The sequence below is a fragment of the Vulpes vulpes genome, chromosome 1, assembly GCF_048418805.1.
Source record: "Vulpes vulpes isolate BD-2025 chromosome 1, VulVul3, whole genome shotgun sequence".
In the NCBI taxonomy this organism is placed as follows: domain Eukaryota; kingdom Metazoa; phylum Chordata; class Mammalia; order Carnivora; family Canidae; genus Vulpes; species Vulpes vulpes.
This window is the reverse complement of record NC_132780.1, coordinates 129,742,781-129,763,677: the sequence shown is the minus strand read 5'-3', so window position 1 is coordinate 129,763,677 and position 20,897 is coordinate 129,742,781. Positions and strand designations below refer to the sequence as shown.

The 20,897-nt window shown below is 44.1% G+C and overlaps 1 long non-coding RNA gene and 1 pseudogene across 3 annotated transcripts; one reads left to right on the top strand and one right to left on the bottom strand.

The window, feature by feature from the left end:
• Positions 1-10: 10 nt before the first annotated feature.
• Positions 11-19,585, top strand: LOC112913583 (uncharacterized). 3 transcript variants are annotated; one of them, XR_011995381.1, is made up of 5 exons: positions 11-114; positions 517-633; positions 2,585-2,667; positions 11,400-11,603; positions 11,737-12,208. It is a non-coding gene; the product is annotated as an uncharacterized lncRNA (long non-coding RNA). The 3 variants fall into 3 exon arrangements; XR_011995382.1 differs by lacking the exons at positions 11,400-11,603; positions 11,737-12,208 and adding an exon at positions 19,451-19,585; XR_011995383.1 differs by lacking the exons at positions 11,400-11,603; positions 11,737-12,208 and adding an exon at positions 3,306-4,164.
• LOC112916498 (methylsterol monooxygenase 1 pseudogene) lies at positions 16,270-17,319 on the bottom strand (annotated as a pseudogene).
• Positions 19,586-20,897: the final 1,312 nt, after the last annotated feature.

The following is a 20,897-nucleotide window of genomic DNA, read 5'->3' as shown; positions in this document are numbered from 1 at the left end:
CCTTATGTAGAAGCTTGTCTCACCAGCATCTGTGATCACCGGGACTTGGACATCACCTGTCACTAGGACCTTCTGTAGCCACAGCTTCCTGAGACTGCATCACCCTAGACTCAGGTCTGGGTCATAGCATAGCCCCCATTTTCTTTTTCTTTTCTTTTCTCTTTTTTTTAATTACTCCTCTAGAGGCTCATGTCTGCTCTTCTCTTGTGTCCGTGTTCCTGTCCCATTGTCCCCTGGTGACCCCATTGGTTACAGCAGCAGGTGTCCTTTGGGCTCCCGTCCCCACAGGCGTAGGTCGTCCCCTGCACGCTGGAGTCCCCGAGGTTTGCAGAGATGAACTTCCAGATCCATCCATCTCTCCCCCTCCCTCCCGAGCTGTTTTCTGGATTGTTGTCACATCCTGAGGTAGAGAGGAAAGGAATCAAAGGTTCTCCTCCTCATAAGTGTCCAGGAGTTTCTGCCTCCCCTGCTGCTCCCCCCTCCCTCCCCACCCTGAGCCCTGTGATCCCCGTGCAGGCTCCCCTCCGAGGTCGAGGATTATAAAGCAGAGTGTAACGTAGATTTCTCTGTGGCTGGAGAAGAGGACCCAGGAAGCCCAAGTGCAGGGTGCCTGAGGAGTGAACTCTGTGCGTGGTACGTGCAGGAGAGACGGTGTGGGGGTGGGGGCTGAGCTGAGGGAGGGAGGTGAGGGCAGCCCTGTGAGGAGGGAGAGGTGGCAATGATGACCAGTGGCTGCGGGGCGTGGGGGGGGGGAGCTGCAATGGAACAGCTGTGCCCCAGGCGCTTCTAGAAGAGGGAGACCTTCTTCCTGCGCATTCATTCAGCTGTAACTGTCCTGTGTCACATGCAGGACACACTGTTTGCATCTGGGCAGCTCAGTGAGACTCAGGTGAGGCAAACCTGCTGGTCTCCTGGAGAGTATGTTCTAGTGGTCGGGGGAGACTACACCTGACCCAGGCTGGTGGGTGATTGGGGCAGTGACCCCCTTCTGTCGTAGGAAATCTGAGTGTAGCTCATGTCTCCCCCAAAACATGCCAGCTAATAGCGTGCTCGTGACTGGAAGCCTCACGGAGAACATGAGCAGTTGCTTACACTGCGTGTTACGGGTAGTGTGTACTGTGCTCTTACGATGAGCGAAGCTGCAATAAATTAGTAAATCATAAGGAAGGGAAACACCGTGGATAGTACTTACAGTAAAAAGTCCTCATACAGGTGCACACACACAGTCCCAACCCGTGTAATTCAGACATGAACTGTGTGTGTGTGTGTGTGTGTGTGTGTGTGTGTGTGTAAGCACAGTAAGTAAGGGAGGTGTAAACATTGGAAGTAGGTAGGAGCCTTGAGGAAGGTGACCCAGAGAGAACCTGCTCTAGGACAGGGACGGTGGCCACCTTATTGCAGGGAATGGGGGAGCCTCCCTGAGAAGGCGACCTGGGAGAGATTGGAGGACATGAATTGTGTAGGAGGATGTCTGGGGGAAGTTCTTTCCAGGCAGGGAACCTCCATGCCCAAGCTCCAGGGCAGGAGCCTGTCCCATGTTTGAGGGAGGGTGAGGAGGCCCCTGGGGCTGGAGCAGAGAGCAAGGGGGGTGACATGACGTCATGTCATGGAGGCCTGAGGACAGTAGAAGGGTTTTGAGTTTTCTCTGAGTGAGATGTGGAGTTATAAGAATGAACAGATCAATTCATTGAATTTCTTCACCAGCACCTGTTTGCTGCTGTGCAGAATTGAGAGGTGAAGGGGAGCAACTAGTAGGGAACCTGTAGGACCCAGGGCAGTGTCCCAGGAGAGGGATGGGGGCTGAACATCTGGAGTGTGGGGAGGGAAGATAATAGGAAATGAGTGGGTGCTGGATATGTTTACAGGTGAACTTTGCAGCATTTCCTAAGGCATTCCTTCTGGGGGGTGAGAGGGAGGGATCAAGGAGGGCATCCGGTTTTTCAGACTGCAAGGAGAAGTGTGTAGTGCCTTCCATGGAGATGAAGGAGACACTGGAATCAGGACATTGGGAAGCAGCATCCCAGACATCCACTTAGGAATGTGGAATCTGGGATCTATAAGAAATGCAGCTGATGTCAGTTGGATACAGAGATATCAAGATTGGAGAATTATACTTGGGAGGTGGCTCCACATCAATCAGTTTCAGAGCCTTCAGCAGAGATGAGGACACCCAGGGTGTGATGGCCATAGAAGAGAAAGGAACAGGCCCAATCCCTGGACAGCTCGGGGCTAAGCAAGCTGATCAGGGCGCACCCCCACAGAGCGTACTGCTCTGTCTGGTTCTGCATCTAGTAGGTGCATAGAACAGAGAGGCGCAGCCTTCAGTGAGCACAGGGATTTCCTGGACTGTGCAGATCTAGAGAGGCTGGAGCGCAGTGTGAGATTCGGGGTTTCTACAAGGTTGCTGCTGCTGCTGTTGGTCTTCAGATCACACATTGAGTAGCAAGCACATGAAGCAGGGTCCCCCGAGTCCCAATTTGAAGACTTCTGGCAAAGCAATGGTAATCAAGGGGGTATCGGGGGATTGGTTCAAGATGGCAGCTTACAAACATCCTGAACCCATCTTCTTCCATGGACCCAACAGATTTTCAACTACTTGTGGAACAATCTCCTCTAAGGAAGATCTAAGCCTCCACAGCAAAGGATAAAAGGGCAGCATCAACACAGGTAAGAGAGGCAGAGTCATTCTTGCCAAAACCAAAGAACTAGAAAATCCACCCCAGGCCTGAGAATCCAAAATATGGTGGCATCACAAAAATACACAACCTTGCTGAGAAGCAAGGGGTCTGTGCTCTGCACCAGACACTAAACCCTGGGTCCTGCACAGGAGAGACGAGCCCCTCATGTGCCTGGCTTTGAAAACCAAAGGGATCATATTCAGGAAAACCACACAACTCTAGGGAATGAAGAACTCACTCTTAAAGTTTGTGTGCAGTCTCACTCACCTCTAACTCAGTTCAAACACCAGTTTGAAAAGTTCCTAGGACACAAGTGAGGGAGATCCACTCACTAATCTTTGTTTTCTTTTCCTATCAATTCCAGTATAGTTAGGATATAGTGTTATATTAGTTTCTGATGTACAGATTCAACAGTTCTATACATGACATCATGATTGTCAGGATAAGTGTACTGTTATATCTGATAAAGGTTTAGTATCTAAAACTTAGGAAGAACTTCTCAAACTCAACACCCCAAAACCAAATAATCAAATTAAGAAATGGGCAGAAGACACGAGTAGACATTTTCCCAAAGCATCCAGATGGCTTGCAGACACATGAAAGATGCTCAACATCACTCACCATCAGGGAAACACAAATCAGAACCATGATGAGATACCACCTCACACCTGTCAGAATGGAGAACATTCACAACGCAGGAAACAACAGATGTTGGTGAGGATGCAGAGAAAGGAACATTCCTGCACTGTTGGAAGAATGAAAACTGGTGCAGCCAGTCTGGTAAACAATATGGAAGAACAACAGAAAGGTAAGAATAGAGAGAGCTACCCCATGATTCAGCAATTGCATTGGTAGGTATTTACCCAAAGGATTCAAAAATGCTGATTAAAAGGGGTACATGCACCCTGATGTTTATAGCAGCATTTTCAACAATAGCCATACCTTGGAAAGAGACCAAGTGTCTGTCGACTAATGAATGGATAGAGAAGATTTGTACACAGTGAAATATTACTCAGCCATCCAAAAGAATGAAAGTGCCATTGCAGTGACATGGAAGGAGCTAGAGGATATTATGCTAAGCAAAATAAGTAAGTCAGAGAAAGACAAATAACATATGATTTCACTCATATTTTGAATTTAGGCAGCAAAACAGATGACCATGTGACACGGAAGGGAGAAAAGAGACAGATGGAGAGAAGGGGAGGCAAACCATAAAAGACTCCTAATGATAGGGAAGAAACAGAGTTGATGGGGCTGGGGGTGGCCTAGCGGTGGCATGGGTATTAAGGAGCGCACTCGGGATCCACGGGTGGCTCAGCAGTTTAGCGCCTGCCTTTCACCTGGGGCATGATCTTGGAGTCCCAGGATCGAGTCCCACATCAGGCTCCCTGCATGGAGCCTGCTTTCCCTCTGCCTGTGTCTCTGCCTCTCTCTCTCTGTGTCTCTCATGAATACATAAATAAAATCTTAAAAAAAAAAAAAAAAAGAGGAGCGCACTCGCTGTGAAGCACACTGGGTGTTACATGTAAGTGATAAATTACTAAATTCTACTCCAGAAACAACAAAAATTATGTTCACTCCTACCTGACAGAAGCTGTGTGTTCAATGAACCTTAGGGAATAAGAAGTAAATGCCAATCTTGAGTTCCTAAATCATAAACTAAAAGGAAATCCTAAAAATCATAATGATCCTGTTCTTTTTTGGTAAACTAGCTCCAGGTAGAGTGAGTGATTGCAGGTGTTTGTGTGGACAGGCTTTCAACTTCTTTGGGTCAATAGCAGGAAGCACAGCCGCTGGATCCTATGAACATAGGGTGTCTTTCCATTGATTTACACCTTCGTTACCTTCTTTAGTCAATGTCTTGTAATTTTCAGTGTACAAGTCTCTTATTTGCAAGTTTAAAAACCAAGTATTCTATTCTTTTTAAAAATGCCATCATCACTCTTAATTCTAGGAAACAAACTGAGGGTTGCTGGAAGGAGGTGGGTGGGGATGGGGTAACTGGGTGATGGGCATGAAGGAGGGTATGAGATGCCATGAGCGCTGGGTGTATATGAAACTGATGAATCACTAAACTCTACATCCCGGAATAATAATACACTATATGTTAATTAATTGAATTTAAATTAGTTAATTAAAATGCTATTATAAATGGAATTGTCTTCAGAACATCCTGTTCAAATTGTTCATTGTTAGTGTCGTGTGTGGAAGTGAAAATGATTTCTGCGTCACCTTTATCCTGAAATTTTGCTGAATTTGTTTAAAATGTTCTACAAATTTTGTGTCTTTGTGTGGAATCCTTACGGATTTCTACATACAAGAATATATCATCTGGGAACAGGCACAAATTTACTTCTTTCTGATTTGGATGCCTTTTGTCTTTTTTTCTAAATGATTTGGCTAGAACTTTTAATAATACTTTGTTGAACAAAAGTGGCAAAAATGGGCACTTTTGTCTTGTTCCTGATTTTTTTTTAAGATTTTATTCATTTATTCATGGGAGACACAGAGAGAGAGAGAGATAGAGAAGGAGACAGAGAGAGAGAGAGAGAGAGAGAGAGAGGCAGAGAAACAGGCAGAGAAGCAGGCTCCATGCAGGGAGCCCGATGTGGGACTCGATCCCGGGTTCCCGGGATCATGCCCTGGGCCCAAGGCAGGAGCTAAACTGCTGAGCCAGCCGGGGATTCTCCTTGTTCCTGATCTTAAAGGAAAAACTTCCATCCTTGTTCGTTTCATATAAAGACACCTGGAGCATATTCATCTCTGGCTTTTATTATGTTGAGGTAGTTTCCTTCCATTCCTATTTGTTGAATGTTTTTATGATTAAAGAGTGTTGAGTTTTGTCAAATGCTTCTTTTCTGCGTCAATTGAAATAATCATGTGTTTTCCCCTTCATTCTCCTAATGCGCTGTATTAGATTGCTTGATGCTCACACGTTGACATGTATTTGCTTTCCAAGAATAGTCAGTGTATCGTGGTGCTGCTGCTGAGTTCCGTTTGCTGGTATTTTGCTGGTGATACCTATGTGGATATTCCTAAGAGATACTGGCCTGTAGTTTCCTTGTATTGTCTCTGTCTGGCTTTGGTGTTAGGCCAATGCTGGCCTCATGCGATAAATTGGAAGTGTTCTCTCCTCTGCAGTTTTGTGGTAGAGTTTCATTACTTTTTTAAAGATTCATTTACTTATTCATGGAGACACAGAGAGAGAAAGAGAGAGAGGCAGAGACATAGGCAGAGGGAGAAGCAGGCTCCCTCCGGGCAGCCTGAGGCAGGACTCCATCTCAGGACCCTGAGATCACGATTCAACCAAAAGGCAGATGCTCAACCGCTGAGCCACTCAGGCATCCTGTGGTCAAGTTTTAGAAGGATTGGTCTTCTTTAATGGTAGGATTTACAGTGAATCCATCAGATCTGGGGCTTCCTTTTGTAGGAGATATTTGATGATTGATTCAAAATCCTACTGGTTATGGTTCTATTCAGTTATTCTATTTCTTTGTGATGCGGTTTTGATAGGTTTTTTTGTTTCTAAGCATCTGTTCATCTCATCTAGGTCATCCAGTTTGATGCTACATACCTGTTCATTGCCCTGCTAATCATCTTTAATTCTGTAGAATAGGCAGTAATATCCCCACTGACATTTCTGATTTTTAGCAATTTTAGTCTTGTCTCTTTGTCTTGTCAATCCAGCTAAATGTTGGTCAATTCTGTAGATCTTTCTAAGAACCAACTTTTGGGTTCATTGATTTTCCCGATTGTTTTTCTATGCCCTGCTTAATTGATCTCTACTCTAATACTTATTATTGCCTTTCTTCTACTAACTTTGTGTTTTGTTTGTCTTTTTCTACTTCATTAAGTTTAGAGTTTGGCTGTTGACTTGAGATCTTTTTTTAAAAACTTATTATATTTTAATTGAATTATAATTAACTCAGAGTGTTATATTAGTCAGATGTAGAATGTAATGATTCAACAATTTTATACATCTATATGCATTGCTCATCTCAACACTATAATTGTTCTCTTAGTCCCCTTCACCTTTCATCCCTCCCCAACGACTGCCCCTCTGGCAGTATCCGGTTTGTTCTCCACATTCAAGAATCTCTGTTTTACTTTGTCTCTTTTTTTCTTTGTTTTGTTTCTTAAATTCCACATAGGAAAGACATCATATGGTGTTTGTCCTTCTTGGACTTATTTCACTTAACATTATACCTTCTACATCCATCCATGTTGTTGCAAATGGCAAGATTTCATTCTTATTCATGGCTGCATAATACTCATACCTGTAAATGCATACATAATATCACAACTTCTTTATCCCTTCCCTCTGTGTATGGACACCTGGGCTGCTTCCATATCTGGGCTACTGTAAACAATGATGCAATAAACATAGGGATGCATATATCTTTTCAAATTAGTGTTTTCATTTTCCTTGGGCGAGTACTCAGTTGTGGAATTAATGGATCATATAGTAATCATATTTTCAATCTTCTGAGGAACCTCCGTACTGTTTTCCACAATGGTTGCACCAGTTTGCATTCACAACAGTGCATGAGAGTTCTTTGTTCTACACATCCTTGCCAGCACTTGTTCTTTCTTGTGGTTTTGATTTTAGCTATTCTGATGGATGTAAGGTGATATCTCATTGTGGGTTTTTTAAATGTGTTTAAATATTTTTAAGGTTTAAAAAGTGGTTATAGTTTGTAATTCCTAGTTGGAAAACATCATCTGAATGAAAACCCTAGTGGCAAACCACTATAGAATGTTTCAGTTGCATGTGGGGCAGAGGAGTAAGGATTCTCTTCACAGCACCCAGCTTTCTTCATGAGAAGGTCAGAGGTACACTAGTTTGTATTACAGCGACATCTGTTAGGTGATCGAAGTTACTTTTCCTTCAGCAAGGGCTTTATTTGTCAGAAGGGCATTATGCATCACCTCCAAATTTGGCAGAAAATTTTTTAAAGATTTTATTTATTTATTCATGAGAGAGAGAGAGAGAGGCAGAGGGAGAAGCAGGCTCCATGCAGGGAGCCTGATGTAGGACTTGATCCCAGGACTCTAGGATCCCACCCTGGGCCAAAGGCACGGGCTAAACTGCTGAGCCACCCGGGAATCCCCTTGACTGACAAATTTCTGATGAGTTTCATAACCTTTGGGTTGCTCTAATATTTTGACATATTTGCTGGGTTCTGGACTCCATCCTGGAAGGCCACCCTAACTTCTGGATCCTGCATGACTGCAAGAACTTCTGAGTCACCAAGACTCTCAGTTGAACCCAGATATTTATTTATTTATTTATTTATTTATTTATTTATTTATTCATGAGAGACAGAGAAAGAGAGAGGCAGAGATACAGTCAGAGACAGTTTCACCTCTTCCTTTCCAATTTGGACACTTTTTATTTCTTTTCCTTGCCTCAGTGCTCTGGCTAGGATTTCCAGTACTATGATGAATAGACATGGTGAGAGTGAGCATCCTTGTCTTGTTCCCCATCTTGGAGTAAAGGCCTTTGCTTTTCACCATTGAGGATGATGTTAGCGGGCGCTTGGCATATATGGCCTTTAATATGTTGACAAACATTTCTTCTATACCCAGTTTCTTGAGAATTTTGATCATGAAAGGATATTGACTTTTGTCAAATGTATTTGAAGCATCGCTGGATCCCAGGCATAAATCTCACTTGATCATGGTATATGTTCCTTTTAAACAGCTTTTGAATTCATTTTGCTGGTATTTTGCTGAGGATGATTGCATCTTCATTCATCCATGATATTAGCCCGTCATTTTCTTTTCTCATAATGTCCTTGTCTGGCTTTGCTATCAGCATGAAGTTGGCCACATTAAATGAGTTTGGAAGTCTGTCTTTCTCTTTAATATTTTAGAAGAGTCTGAGAAAGATTGGTATTGATTCTTCCTCATGCTTGATAGAATTCACCAGTGAAGTTGCATGGGTGCTTTCCTTTGTAGGGAGACCTTCTATTCTCGATTCGCTAAATTACATGATTCAGTCTTGGTAACTTGTATATTTTTAGGAATTTATCTGATATTTCTATTCTAATTTGTTGGCATTTACTCTCAGAGTCTTATGCTCATATATACCTTTGTGGAATAAGTGGTGATGTCTCCTGCTTTGTTCATAATTCTATGTATTTGAGCGTTTACTATTATTATCATATAATTATTATTTATATTATAACTATATTAAATTACATTTATGTAAATGTAAATTTATAAATGTTTTATGTAAGTATAAATATATATTTTTTATTTAATGAAAATTATACATTTTTTCTTAGTGTAGCTAATTGTCAATTTTGTTTCTCTTATCATAAAGTCAACTCTTCATTTCATTGATCTTTTCTAATGTGTTTTTCATTGCAATTTCATTTCTTTTCCATTCAGATATTATTTTCACCCTTCTAATAACTTTGGGCTTGTTTGTTCTTCTTTTTCTAGTTTCTTGAGGTGTCACGTGAGGTTGTTTATTTGCGATCTTTCTAATGTAGGCATTTATTGTCATAAACTTCCCTCTTAAGAAATGATTTTGCTCCATCTCATAAGACTTGATATGTCTGTATCCATTTTTATTATCTCAAGATAGTTTTCTGATTTCCCTTTTGATTTCATCTTTGACTCGTGATTGTTCAGGCGTGTCTTGTTTCATTTCCACATATTTGTCAATTTTCCACTTTTGTTACTGTTACTGATTTCTGGATTCATATCATCCTGACTGGAAAAGATACTTATATGATTTCAAGTTCTGAATTATGTTAAGGCTTGTTTTGGGACCTACACTATCCTGGATAATGTTCTCTGTGCACTTGGGAAGAATGTGTATCCCTCTCCATTGAATGTAGTATTCTGGACGTGTCTGTTAGATCTCTAGTTCAAGTCCGAGATTTCCTTATGGTTTTATATCTGAATGACCTATCCATTGTTGAAAGTGGGGCAATGAAGTCCTTCGGTTAAAAAAATTTTTTTAAATTTATTTATCCATGAGAGACATAGAGAGAGGAGAGACAGAGGCAGAGACACAGGGCAGAGGGAGAAGCAGGCTCCATGCACGGAGCCCGATGTGGGACTCAATCCCGGGACCCCAGGATCACGCTCTGGACCGAAGGCAGGCGCTAAACCACTGAGCCACCCAGGGATCCCCCAATGAAGTCCTTGTATTATTGCATTGCTGTCTATTTTCGCCTTCAGATCTGTTCATAATTGCTTAATATATGTAGGTGCTCCAGTGGTGGGTGCATCCATATTTATAGCTGTTATCTCCTCCTGCTGAATTGACCCCTTTGACATCATATAATGACCTTCATGGTTTACACTTTTTGTCTGATCCAACTGTAGTAACTCCCGCTCCTTTTTGCTCTCCACTTGCATGCAATACTTTCTATCCCTTCACTCTGAGCCTCTGAGTGTCCTTAAAGCTAACAAGAGTGTCCTTTCAAAGACAGCAGAGGGCAGTCCAGGTGGCTCAGTGGTTTAGTGCTGCCTTCAGCCTAGGGCCTGATCCCAGAGACCTGGGATCAAGTCCCACGTCAGGCTCCCTGCATGGAGCCTGCTTTTCCATCTGTCTGTGTCTCTGCCTCTCTCTTTGTGTGTCTCTCATGAATAAATAAATAAAACCTTAAAAAAAAAAAAAAAAAAAGACAGCAGACCTTGTCTTAATCCATTCCAGAGCTCTGTCTTTTGACTGGGGAATTGAATCCATTCACCCTTAGAATCACTGTTGATAGATAAGAACCTACTATTTAAAAAAAAAACCAGAAAACTACTATTTTGTTAATTGTTTTCTGCTTCTGTTTTGTTCCTTTGTTCCTGTCTTCCTCCCTTTCTGCCTTCATTGTGAGTTGGTGATGTTTTGTAGTAGAATGCTTTGGCTCTTTTCTCTTTATCCCTTGTGTATCTACTGTAGGTGGGTGCTCTGTGGTTCCCAGGAGGCTATCATATCCATCCTTGCAGTCATCACAGCCAATTTTAAGCTGATATCAACTTAACTTCAACTGCACAGAAAAGCTCTACACATCTACTCCTCCGCCCACATTTATGTTGTTGATGTCACAATTTACATGTTTTTTGTGTGTATTCATTAACCAAATATTGAAGCTCTAGTTAACACTTTTGTCTTTTAAGTTTTATACTAGAGTTAAAATGATTTATACTCCACCATACAGTGCTAGAGACTTCTGAGTATATATTTACCTTTATCATTGAATTCATACTTTCCTATACTTATATGTCAATACTTAATATCTTTTCAATAATATTTTATTTATTATTTGAGAGGGAGAGAAGCACGTGTTGGGTGAGGAGCAGAGGGAGAAGCAGGCTCCCTGCTGAGCAAGTAGCTTGATCCTGGGGCTCCGTCCTACCACTCAATCTCAGAACTCTGGGGTCATGACCTGAGCTGAGGTCAGATGCTCAACCAACTGAGCCACCCAGATGCCCCTCTTGTTTCATTTCTATTTCAAGAAATCCTTTGGAATTTCTTCTAAGGCAGGTCTAGCAGAGATCAACTCCTTTAGATTTTGTTTGTCTGGGAAAGTCTTTATCTCTCATTCATTTCCGAAGGACAATTTCACTGGATAAATATTCTTGGTTAATAGCTTTTGCCTTGAGCATTTTAAATATATCAAACCCATACACATGGCCTGTAAGGCTGAAAGTTAATCTCTTCACTTTTGCTGAGCTTCTTTAAAATAATCTTTTGGAATTCCTTTTCAGGAAACACAGATGTCCAATTCTTTGTGGTCAATGCTGGAAAATGATTGTGTTCCTTTGGGACTGTCACAACTCCTTGGTCTTTAGTGTTTTACGGCTCTCTGTTGATGTCTATGCATTGGAGAGTAGTCAGCTCTCCCAGCCTTTTCAGACTGGCCTCAGTGGTGAAAGACCTCGATATGAAGGTGATACAAGGACACTGTCTGGGTAGGTGAAGCATTTTCAGTTATGGAGAGGTGCTAAGGATTGGTCTCCATGTACCTCCATCAGCTGAGGTCAACATCTATAGAGGCCATGGGATCTCCCTGATTGGCTAGTTGTCACCTGTCTGTCATGGCAGGTGGAAGCTGAAGCAGTTGGAATCCTCAGTAGTAAAGAATGCTACAGTCCTATTCTTCCTGCCTGTGGAGAGAAGTTGGAGTAAAGCGGATTCCTGTAAGTACCAGACCTGATGTGCTGGTGGCAGTGAAGCTGGGGTCTCAATCTTAGAGGTGTACAGAACTATCAGAGCACTTGGAGCCTGGACACAGGAGCAATTACTGTGGCAATCAATGGCACCAGTGTCAGAAGTCTGGGCATGTGCATAGAGATGAGCCACAGAACCAGATGCACGGGATCCCTGAGTGGCTCAGTGGTTTAGCACCTGCCTTCGGCCCAGGGCCTGATCCTGGAGTCCCAGGATCGAGTCCTACATTAGGCTCCCTGCGTGGGGGCCTGCTTATCCCTCTGCCTATATCTCTGCCTCTCTCTCTCTCTCTCTCTATCTCTATCTCTCATGAATAAATACATAAAATCTTAAAAAAAAAAAAAAAGAACCAGATTCTCTGTGGCTTACAGAAGTGACTCAAACTGTAGGGAGAGATCAAGACACTGTGGTGGCAGGGACCTGGGGATGACAGGGGATGGCAGAGGCTGGGATCCAGGGGACACAGCACAGAAGCAGCATGCCTCGGTGATGGTAGAGCAAAGCCTCAATTTAGGTCCCTTCAGTGCAGGGCAGAGTGTTAGCAGTATTGCCCTGGTGATGGTAGGACAGAGCTGTGACTCAAGACCCAGCAGTCGGGACACAGAGCAGCAGCAACATGGCCCCAGTGATGGCGGGTCAAAGCCCCAATTTAGGACACATGAGGTGGTGCACAGACAACAGGACTGCCTAGGATGGTGGGTCAAAGCTCCGAGTCAGGGTCCGGGAGAGGAGTGTAGAGAAGCAGTTTGGTCAAACCTCCAGTCTGGGACACCTGGGTGGCTCAGCGGGAGAACATCTGCCTTTGGCTCAGGGCGTGATCCTGCGGTTCCGGGATCGAGTCCCACGTCGGGCTCCCTTTGAGGAGCCTGCTTCTCCCTCTCCTTTGTCCCTATTTTCTCTCTGTGACTCTCATGAATAAATAATTAAAATCTTAAAAAAAATAAAATCCAGTTCTGGACCAGGGTTGGAACACAGTTCAGCTGCAGCTCTAACCCTTGTAGATGGTGAGGTTCTGTGGTGTCCTAACCCTGTAGAGGGCAGCAGAGCAGGGACTGGGCCCCTGGGGGCAGGTCTCCCCACTGCCAGAGCTCCAGTGCTGGGAAGGAGATGAAGGGACTCTGGGCAGCTCTATCAGTGAGGCCCAGCACTATTGAGACTGTGTGGGTCCTTGGAGACAAAGGATGCAGATTCCACAGGGGAGCAGGGTGGCTACAGTCCTCTTGTTCTCTTTTCCCTGCAGGTGAATTCCCTCTGAGGGCATCTTCCTGGTGCTGAGCTGCCCCAGACTGAAGGTTGGGGGAGATATGGGGGAAATGCTTCCTGTGCTTTTCTTGCAGCCATCCTTGGTTTTTGTGCTCTAGAGGGTTCTGCTGTCTCCTCGTGATAGTCCAGAGCTTTCTCAGAGGCGCTGCCCCCAATTTGTGTTATTTATTCTTTGTTGATGTTCTTACAGAATCAAAGTTGGTACACTCTTATTTATTTATTTTTACATTTTTAACACTTGATTTTTGTGTTTGTTGTTTCTATGGAGAAATCAGCAGTGGGAGCTCCTAGTCTGCTGTCACCTGACTTCAGCGGGAACATCTGTAAAGCTGTTGCTTTAACATCTTTCTCTAGCAGGTTTGCCATCTGTTCTTTCTCAGACAGTTCTACTCATTGATTTTTTCCTTTCAATGGTCATACTTTCCTGATTCTTCATAGGCTCGTGATTTTTTTGTTGTTGTTTTGAAAACTGCATATTCAAATCCTCTGTGATAACTTTGGAAATCAGACTCTTCCCTTCCCCAGAGTTTGCACAGTTTTGTTGGTTGCTATTTGTCGCTTCTGTTTCTTGGTCGTTCTGTTGCGTAGTGTCCTGTGGGAGGAATCCACCTAAGGTGTCAACTTGAGAACCTCTCAGATCATTTAGGAGCCTGTGCCTTTCCCTGGGCACATGTAAGGCCGTAAAGTCCCTGTATTTGCAGCTGCTTTTCCATGTTGTAGTCCTTATATCTTGCCTCCCAAAATGGAAAAAAGGAGGAAATGAGGGGGAAGTCCCCAGGCGTTTCAAATACCCGTGAAGTTCCTTCAACCACAGGAGCAAGGTTTGTCCCGTGGGCGGTGGGCGTTGCAAACACGGTTGCCTGCATCTTTGCTGCATCCCCATGACCAAAAGCAGCCAGCAGCAATCAGAACATTTATTCCTGATGTTCACAAACAGCGCCCTAATTGCTCACCTTAGCTTCCACTACCTGTGCCAACTGCTGTGGGGACTCCTGCCGGCTGTTGGCCACAGGCCTAGAGGTCAGGGGACGGTTGCCTCATCTATGGCACAGGCTGGAAGTGCCTGAAATGACCTGCCCTTTACCCTCCCAGCCTTCCCCCTGCAAGAGCAAGCCTTCAGTAGACCCCAGCTTTCCCCGACAGCTCTAAACCCTCAGTGCACCTGTCGTCCAGGAGGACACGTGGTCCCAGGTGCTTCCTGCCCCTCCAGCCACCCCAACAGCACCTCTTCACAGCCAGTCAGCGTGATGGGAGGTTCTAGTGGATTTAGCACATCATCTCATTGTAGGTTTGTTATTACAGCTTTACTGAGATCTTATTCACTCTCCATTCACTGAGTTAAGTGTACAATTCAACAGTTTAGGATGTTCACAGAGTTGTGCGACTATTGCTACAACCAATTTTTTTTTTTTAAGATTTTACTAATTTATTCATGAGAGACACGGAGAGAGAGGCAGAGACATAGGCAGAGGGAGAAGCAGGCTCTTCTCCACGACCTGAGTCAAAGGCAGATGCCCAACTGCTGAGCCACATGGGCTTCCTGTTACAACCAATTTTAGATGATTTTCATCAGCCCTAAAGAAACCTTGTGCTCAGGATCCCTGGGTGGCTCAGTGGTTTTAGCGCCTGCCTTTGGCCCAGGGCGTGATCCTGGAGACATGGGATCGAGTCCCACATCAGGCTTCCTGCATAGAGCCTGCTTCTGCCTCTGCCTGTGTCTCTGCTTCTTTCTCTGTGTCTCTCATGAATAAATAAAAATAAAATATTAAAAAAAAAACAAAAAACAAAACAAAAGAAACCTTGTGCTCATTAGCAGTCGCCCCGTGCTTCTCCCATCGCCTCTTCCTCATCCTGGGCAACTAATCTACTGTCTGTGTCTGTTGATTTGCCTTTTATGGACATTTCGTAAAATTGGAGTCAAACAACACAGGAGGTCGTCTCTGAGATTAGGTTTCTTCACACAGGACATCGTCAGGTGCATTCACACTACCTTTAGGCTGTTCATTTGCATTGCTCTCAGCCAAAGAGAAAGCACATTTCCACATGCATGTTTATCACCTAGATTTCTTTGTCACTTTCCCATTAATCCCCTTTCCCACTACTCACCATGTCTGCGCCCTGGGAGACCATCCTCCACCCACCACTTAGGGAGTGGATTCCTGTATCTCCAGATGCTCCTGTGCCTTCTGCCTGCCACTTGAGTTTGGCAAATGGGAAGCTCCAGCCCATTTACTCAGTAAGTAGTGTGTCCAGTGCTCACTGATCTGAGCAGCGTTGACATGTTCTGTGTGCTAATCCTTGGTTGCTAGCATGCGTGGCAAAGATTCCTCCCAATACATGGCCTGTCTTTCCATTTTCTTGATGACGTCTTTAGATGAACAGCACTTATTAGTCATAACTAATAACATAGAGGAAATATTTCTCTCTTTTTTTCAGACAAAAAAAATCACATTTATTTCAATTGTTCAAAGTGCAAATACAGCAAGTAAGTTCACAATGTTTCAAGATACAGTTTTAAGTATAATGAAAACTTGATTTACAAAAATGAAAGGGTAAATAGCAGAAATAAAGCTCAATTTTCTTAAAAAAAACTCAAGTAACCGGAAAACCTTTAGACTAAAATATCCCATTTATGACAATTCGGAAACACCTTAATTTATAGATACCAGTAGCACATTGCCATCCGAAAGGGCTTCTCAAAGAAGGAGAATCACCCCAAACCAGTCAGCTCAGGACCAGAGTGGAAGTTCTTGGGGCGGGCTATTCCGGATTTGGCTGCCTCACTCTCACTGTCGATCCATACGGTTCAACCCATGATACTTGGATGTTTAGGCAAATTCTAGAAAATGTTTAAAGTTCAATATGAGGCCAACACCCTGCTAAGAGATATTGAAATGGCCACTATATTTACAAGATTTTAAAGACCCATCTTAGTTTCAGGCCTCTGGTGTTAGAGGGGAAAGAGAGACTGATACTTCTTCCATTACTTAGAACCTTTCTGTAAGGTTAGCAACACGGCCTTTACAACCTCCTCGCGAAAATCATACTTCGTTATAGATTTACTTATTTCTACACATACAGAACTTTTATGTAAAGTAGAAAAAGTTCCCGCTAGGAAGATAATTAAAGGTTGTTAATGTTCTTTGTATCACTTAGCAGCCAAGACAGGTTTATTTCTGCTCCGCAGAAGCAAGGTTAGCTATTCGCTTCAATTCAGGGAGGTGTGTGCTTTCAGGATGGTGGAGAGGAGATATTTATTGCATCTTTTTCTCAATCTTCTTCATCTTTTCATTATAGGCAGTAAATTGAGAGTCTGTTCCAAAAATTCTATCCCACCATGTAAATGTGGAAGCATAATTTCCGATGAAGTTCATGTGGTGGAAATCATGATGCCGAGAACCAGCATAGAAAGGGATCAGATTTAAAGGGTTCAGGGGAATGTCATAGCCACTATGGACATCAATAGTTTCTATCAAACGAATGGTCACCCATGCCCAAAGGAGAATGACATGATCACATAAAAGCATGATTCCAATGAAAAATCCAGTTCCAAGAATCAGAGTTTCCAAAGGATGTGCATATTCAGCTTCCATTCCAAATGGAGCCTGAAACTCATGATGAACTTTATGAATATATTTATATATTCTTTTGTGATGCAAGAGCCTATGCAGGAAATAGTGCCAGGTGTCCTCAATCACAGCACAGCCAAAGCTCTTGCCAAAAGCATATACCATCTTGGCATTCTTTCTCAATCATAAGGTATATTAAAATACTCTGTAAAATAATAAGTCCCACAGATCAAAGGAAGCTGGATACAAAAGTGATTAAAGAGAAGTACTTTAAAACATTTCCATTGGTTTTCCCAGGTTTCTGGTTTATCCTTTTGAATTTTGTACTTTTTCATGAAAGGTATAAATTGAAACAAAAATCCAGGTAAACAGAACAAGAAATAAAGAACTTCGTGAACTATCAAGGATCCCCATGTTGCAATCTGGAACTTTGTATAATTATTCAACATATAGTTCCAAGCATTTTTAAATGGTTCTTGTAGAGGGTTCTCAGGTAAAAGTGAATCTACATACTCCACAGCCAAGGATGCTGAACTAAAGATGGTGATACTTTCATTTGTTGCCATTTTTCAAATCTCTGCAGAAAGCCTTAGAATTCTGGCCGAGTGGCGGGAACGCCGAGGAAATATTTCTCTATTGCAAATGTCTTCCAAGTTCTGCTAACCAAGTTCTTTCTTTAAAAAAAAATTATTTATTTATTCATGAGAGACATAGAGAGAGATATGCAGAGACACAGACAGAGGGAGAAGCAGGCTCCATGCAGGAAGCCCAACCTGAGACTCAATCCCAGGTCTCCAGAATCATGTCCTGGGCTGAAGGTGGTGCTAAACAGCTGAGCCACCTGGGCGTCCCCAAGTTCTCTTTTTATCAGAATCATAAAGATCTTTTTCTGTAATCTTTTCTGAAATTTTATAGATTGTAATATATTCGTTTTTGCATGTGTATGGTGTGAAAAAAAGGTTCACATCTATTTTGTTGCTTCACAAAGAGCCAGTAGTTGGTTCACTTTTACTGAAAAACTCCATCCTTTCTCCTCTCTCCTCAAGTCCTATCTCTATCAACAATCCATATCCACGGGCAGCCAGGTGGCTCAGCAGTTTAGAATCGCCTTCAGTCCAGGGCATGATTCTGGGGACCTGAAATCAAGTCCCATGTCAGGCTCCCTGCATGGAGCCTGCTTCTCCCTCTGCCTGTGTCTCTAGCTCTCTCTCTCTGTGTGTCTCTCATGAAAAAATAAATAAGTAAAATATTTTGAAAATCCATATCCAAAAAAAAAAAACATATCCACATATATGTGGGATTATTTCTATTTTCCTTAAGTGGTAGGCTGGTCTCCTTTTTCATCTCTGACTATTCCGGATATCCTAGCTTTATATTTCTGTTGGATTAAATAAATACATAAATGTTCTGATCTGACTTCGAGAATGTCTTTGCAACCACTGAAGATTGAAAAGCACCTTTCCAAGATCAAAAAAGTGTTTCATCTCAGCTGACAACGTGCATGTCAGGTAAATGTTTTTGGCTGCTCTCGTGTATCCTGAATGACTGTGTAAGTGCCATGAGTATTGATTTTCAGGTTAAAACAATTTTAGCAAGTAGGTGAACTTGTAAATATGCAACCTGTGAATGCTAAGGCACGACTATAAGTGTGTTGTTTGGCCAAACAGGTGATGTGTCTGATTGATGCCAAGGGGCTGAGCATGAGTGAAGAGGGGGCTGCTTTTAGGTTCCGTGGCAGGCTCTGTGGAAACATTGAAAAAATTAAAATCCCAATAAAAAAAAAATCAAACCTCATATATAAAAATCTTTTTTTCATATATAAAAATCTTGAATGATTTTAAATTCTTAAAAATCCGGGCAGTCCAGGTGGCTCAGCAGTTTAGCGCCACGTTCAGCCCAGGGTGTGATCAGGAGACCTGGGATCGAGTCCCACATCAGGTTCCCTGCATGGAGCCTGCTTTTCTCTCTGCCTCTCTCTCTCTCTCTCTCTCTCTTTCTTTCTCTCTCTCTCTTTGACTCTCATGAATAAATAAGTAAAATCTTTTTTTAAAAATTCTTAAAAATCCCAATGTAGATTGGCCCCATCGGAGTTCTTAAATTTGTTTATTTCTCCTTGTATCACTCCCTGAGGAGCATTCTGACAGCTTACTGTTGTGTAAACTGTTCACACTAAAACGACGTCCCAGGATTCGGGTAGGTCTTTGGTTTCACGTTTCGTAGTAGGGAGATAGATGTTGGTCTTTCCAGACCCTAGTTCCAATATTTACCCCTTTTCCATGGAGCATCTGATTCCCGCCTCCTACGCGTCTGCCCGATTTCCTCCTGTTCTCTGTATCTTCTCAGAGGCCAATCTGCTCAGAGAACCAAAGGAGAGAAAGAAGGAGTAAGTTATAGTGGGAGCACAAGAGGAAACACGTGGGGGGAAGAGGAGACTCGGAGGGCCGCGGAGAGGAGTGCTCGTGCTGAGCCCTCCCACTCGAGCACACACCCTCGGTCCCCTACACACCGCCCCGTGGACCCACCCCCTGGCCTCCACACACAGGCAGAGATCTCTGGGGGGTCTGTGCAGGGCTGCACTGCGTTGGCCCAGCCGCGGGAGAAGCAGAACTCCCCAGCCATCGCCATCGCCCCCACAGAGGCCCCCCGGGGGAGAGGGAGTCACAGATGAAAGATGCCTCCTGTGGAAACATCCTGGAGGAATCAGACCCTTGTGAGGAGGGACTGCTCACCTTCTTCTAATTTCCTTTCTCACAAAGGCCTTGTCCGTATCCGAGTTTAAGGAACTTCGAGGACAAGTTCATGTGGCTGCCACCCTACCTGGCCGGGGCCGGGACACTGAGCAGGGGAACACCGCCTCACTACCAGGTGCCGAGGATTCCCACACCTACCTGCATGGGGTGCGCTCCAACCAGCGGCACCAGTGACCCCGTCCCCCTGATTTCCTGTGCCTTCATACCTGACATCTTCACCCCTCCTGTTGGGTGTCCCTCTACTCTGGGGTCTCCCCAGAACTACCCTCTGTCTCCTTCCAGGTGACCCGAGCAGGCCGGTTTGGCACCAAGGGCTTGGCTGTCATATTTGTGTCAGAAGAAGATGATGTGGGGATCCCTGGGTGGCTCAGCGATTTAGCGTCACCTTTGGCTCAGGCCGCGATCCTGGGGTCTCGGGATCGAGTCCCACATCGGGCTCCCAGCGTGGAGCCTGCTTCTCCCTCTGCCTGTGTCTCTGCCTCTCTCTCTCTCTGTCTCTCATGAATAAATAAATAAAATTTTTTAAAAAAGAAGAAAATGATGCCAAGATCGTCACTGAAGTGCAGGGAGGTGCTGAGGGTAGAGCAGTGAGCTGCCCAATGACACAGACACTTCCTCCTACAGTGAGGATGGGCCTCAGGCAACTGGCCCCTCAACTCTTCAGGCGATTTGTTCCTTAGCGTGTTTGTTCTGAACCATATGGTGCCTATACCGGGCACCCGAGGCATGAGGGGCCTCACAAGTTTCTGCCCCCGATCTTGGGATGTTTATTCCTATGTGGGGTCCCTCTTCTCTCTCATCCAATTATTCCTCTTTCTACACCCCGTGTCTCCCCTCTGACCCCACATCCCACACAAACACCCGTGTGTATAGGGTCTGAGTGTCTGCCAAACCACGCGGCCTCTTCACACCTCATTGTCCCTGTGTCACATTTCCTCTGCGGATGTGCGGCCACGGGAGAGGGCTCACCCGTCCTTCTGGGATGTGACACTCTGTTCAAGACACAGGCTGAGGGACACACTGCTGCCACCTGCCCTGGGACCCCCACCCCCACCCCATGGCTTTGCCCCTGTGGTGCGTCACCACCACTCCTGAAACCTCATTTCCTGATTTCTCAGAATTTTTCAAACAATATTAAAATGAACCATGCATGCGTCTGTGGTACCTGCAAGTGAGTTCGGGGTGAGGTTGGTTAGGGCATGATTCGGGGTTGATTCCTGTAAGGGCTTCGGGCTCATGTACCGGGCTGTGGAACCCAGGTCAGAGGGCAGTTGTGTGGTTTCCTTTTCTTCTAGACTCTTTGTCTTCCTTGGGGATCTTGGTCAGGCTGGCACCACGGACAAGACAAGAAGTGTTCTCTCCTTTTCAAGTTTGGAAGACTTTGGGAAGGATTGGTGTTGATTCTTCCTCAGTGTTTGGTAGAGTTCACCGCTAAAAGCATCTGACCAAGGGC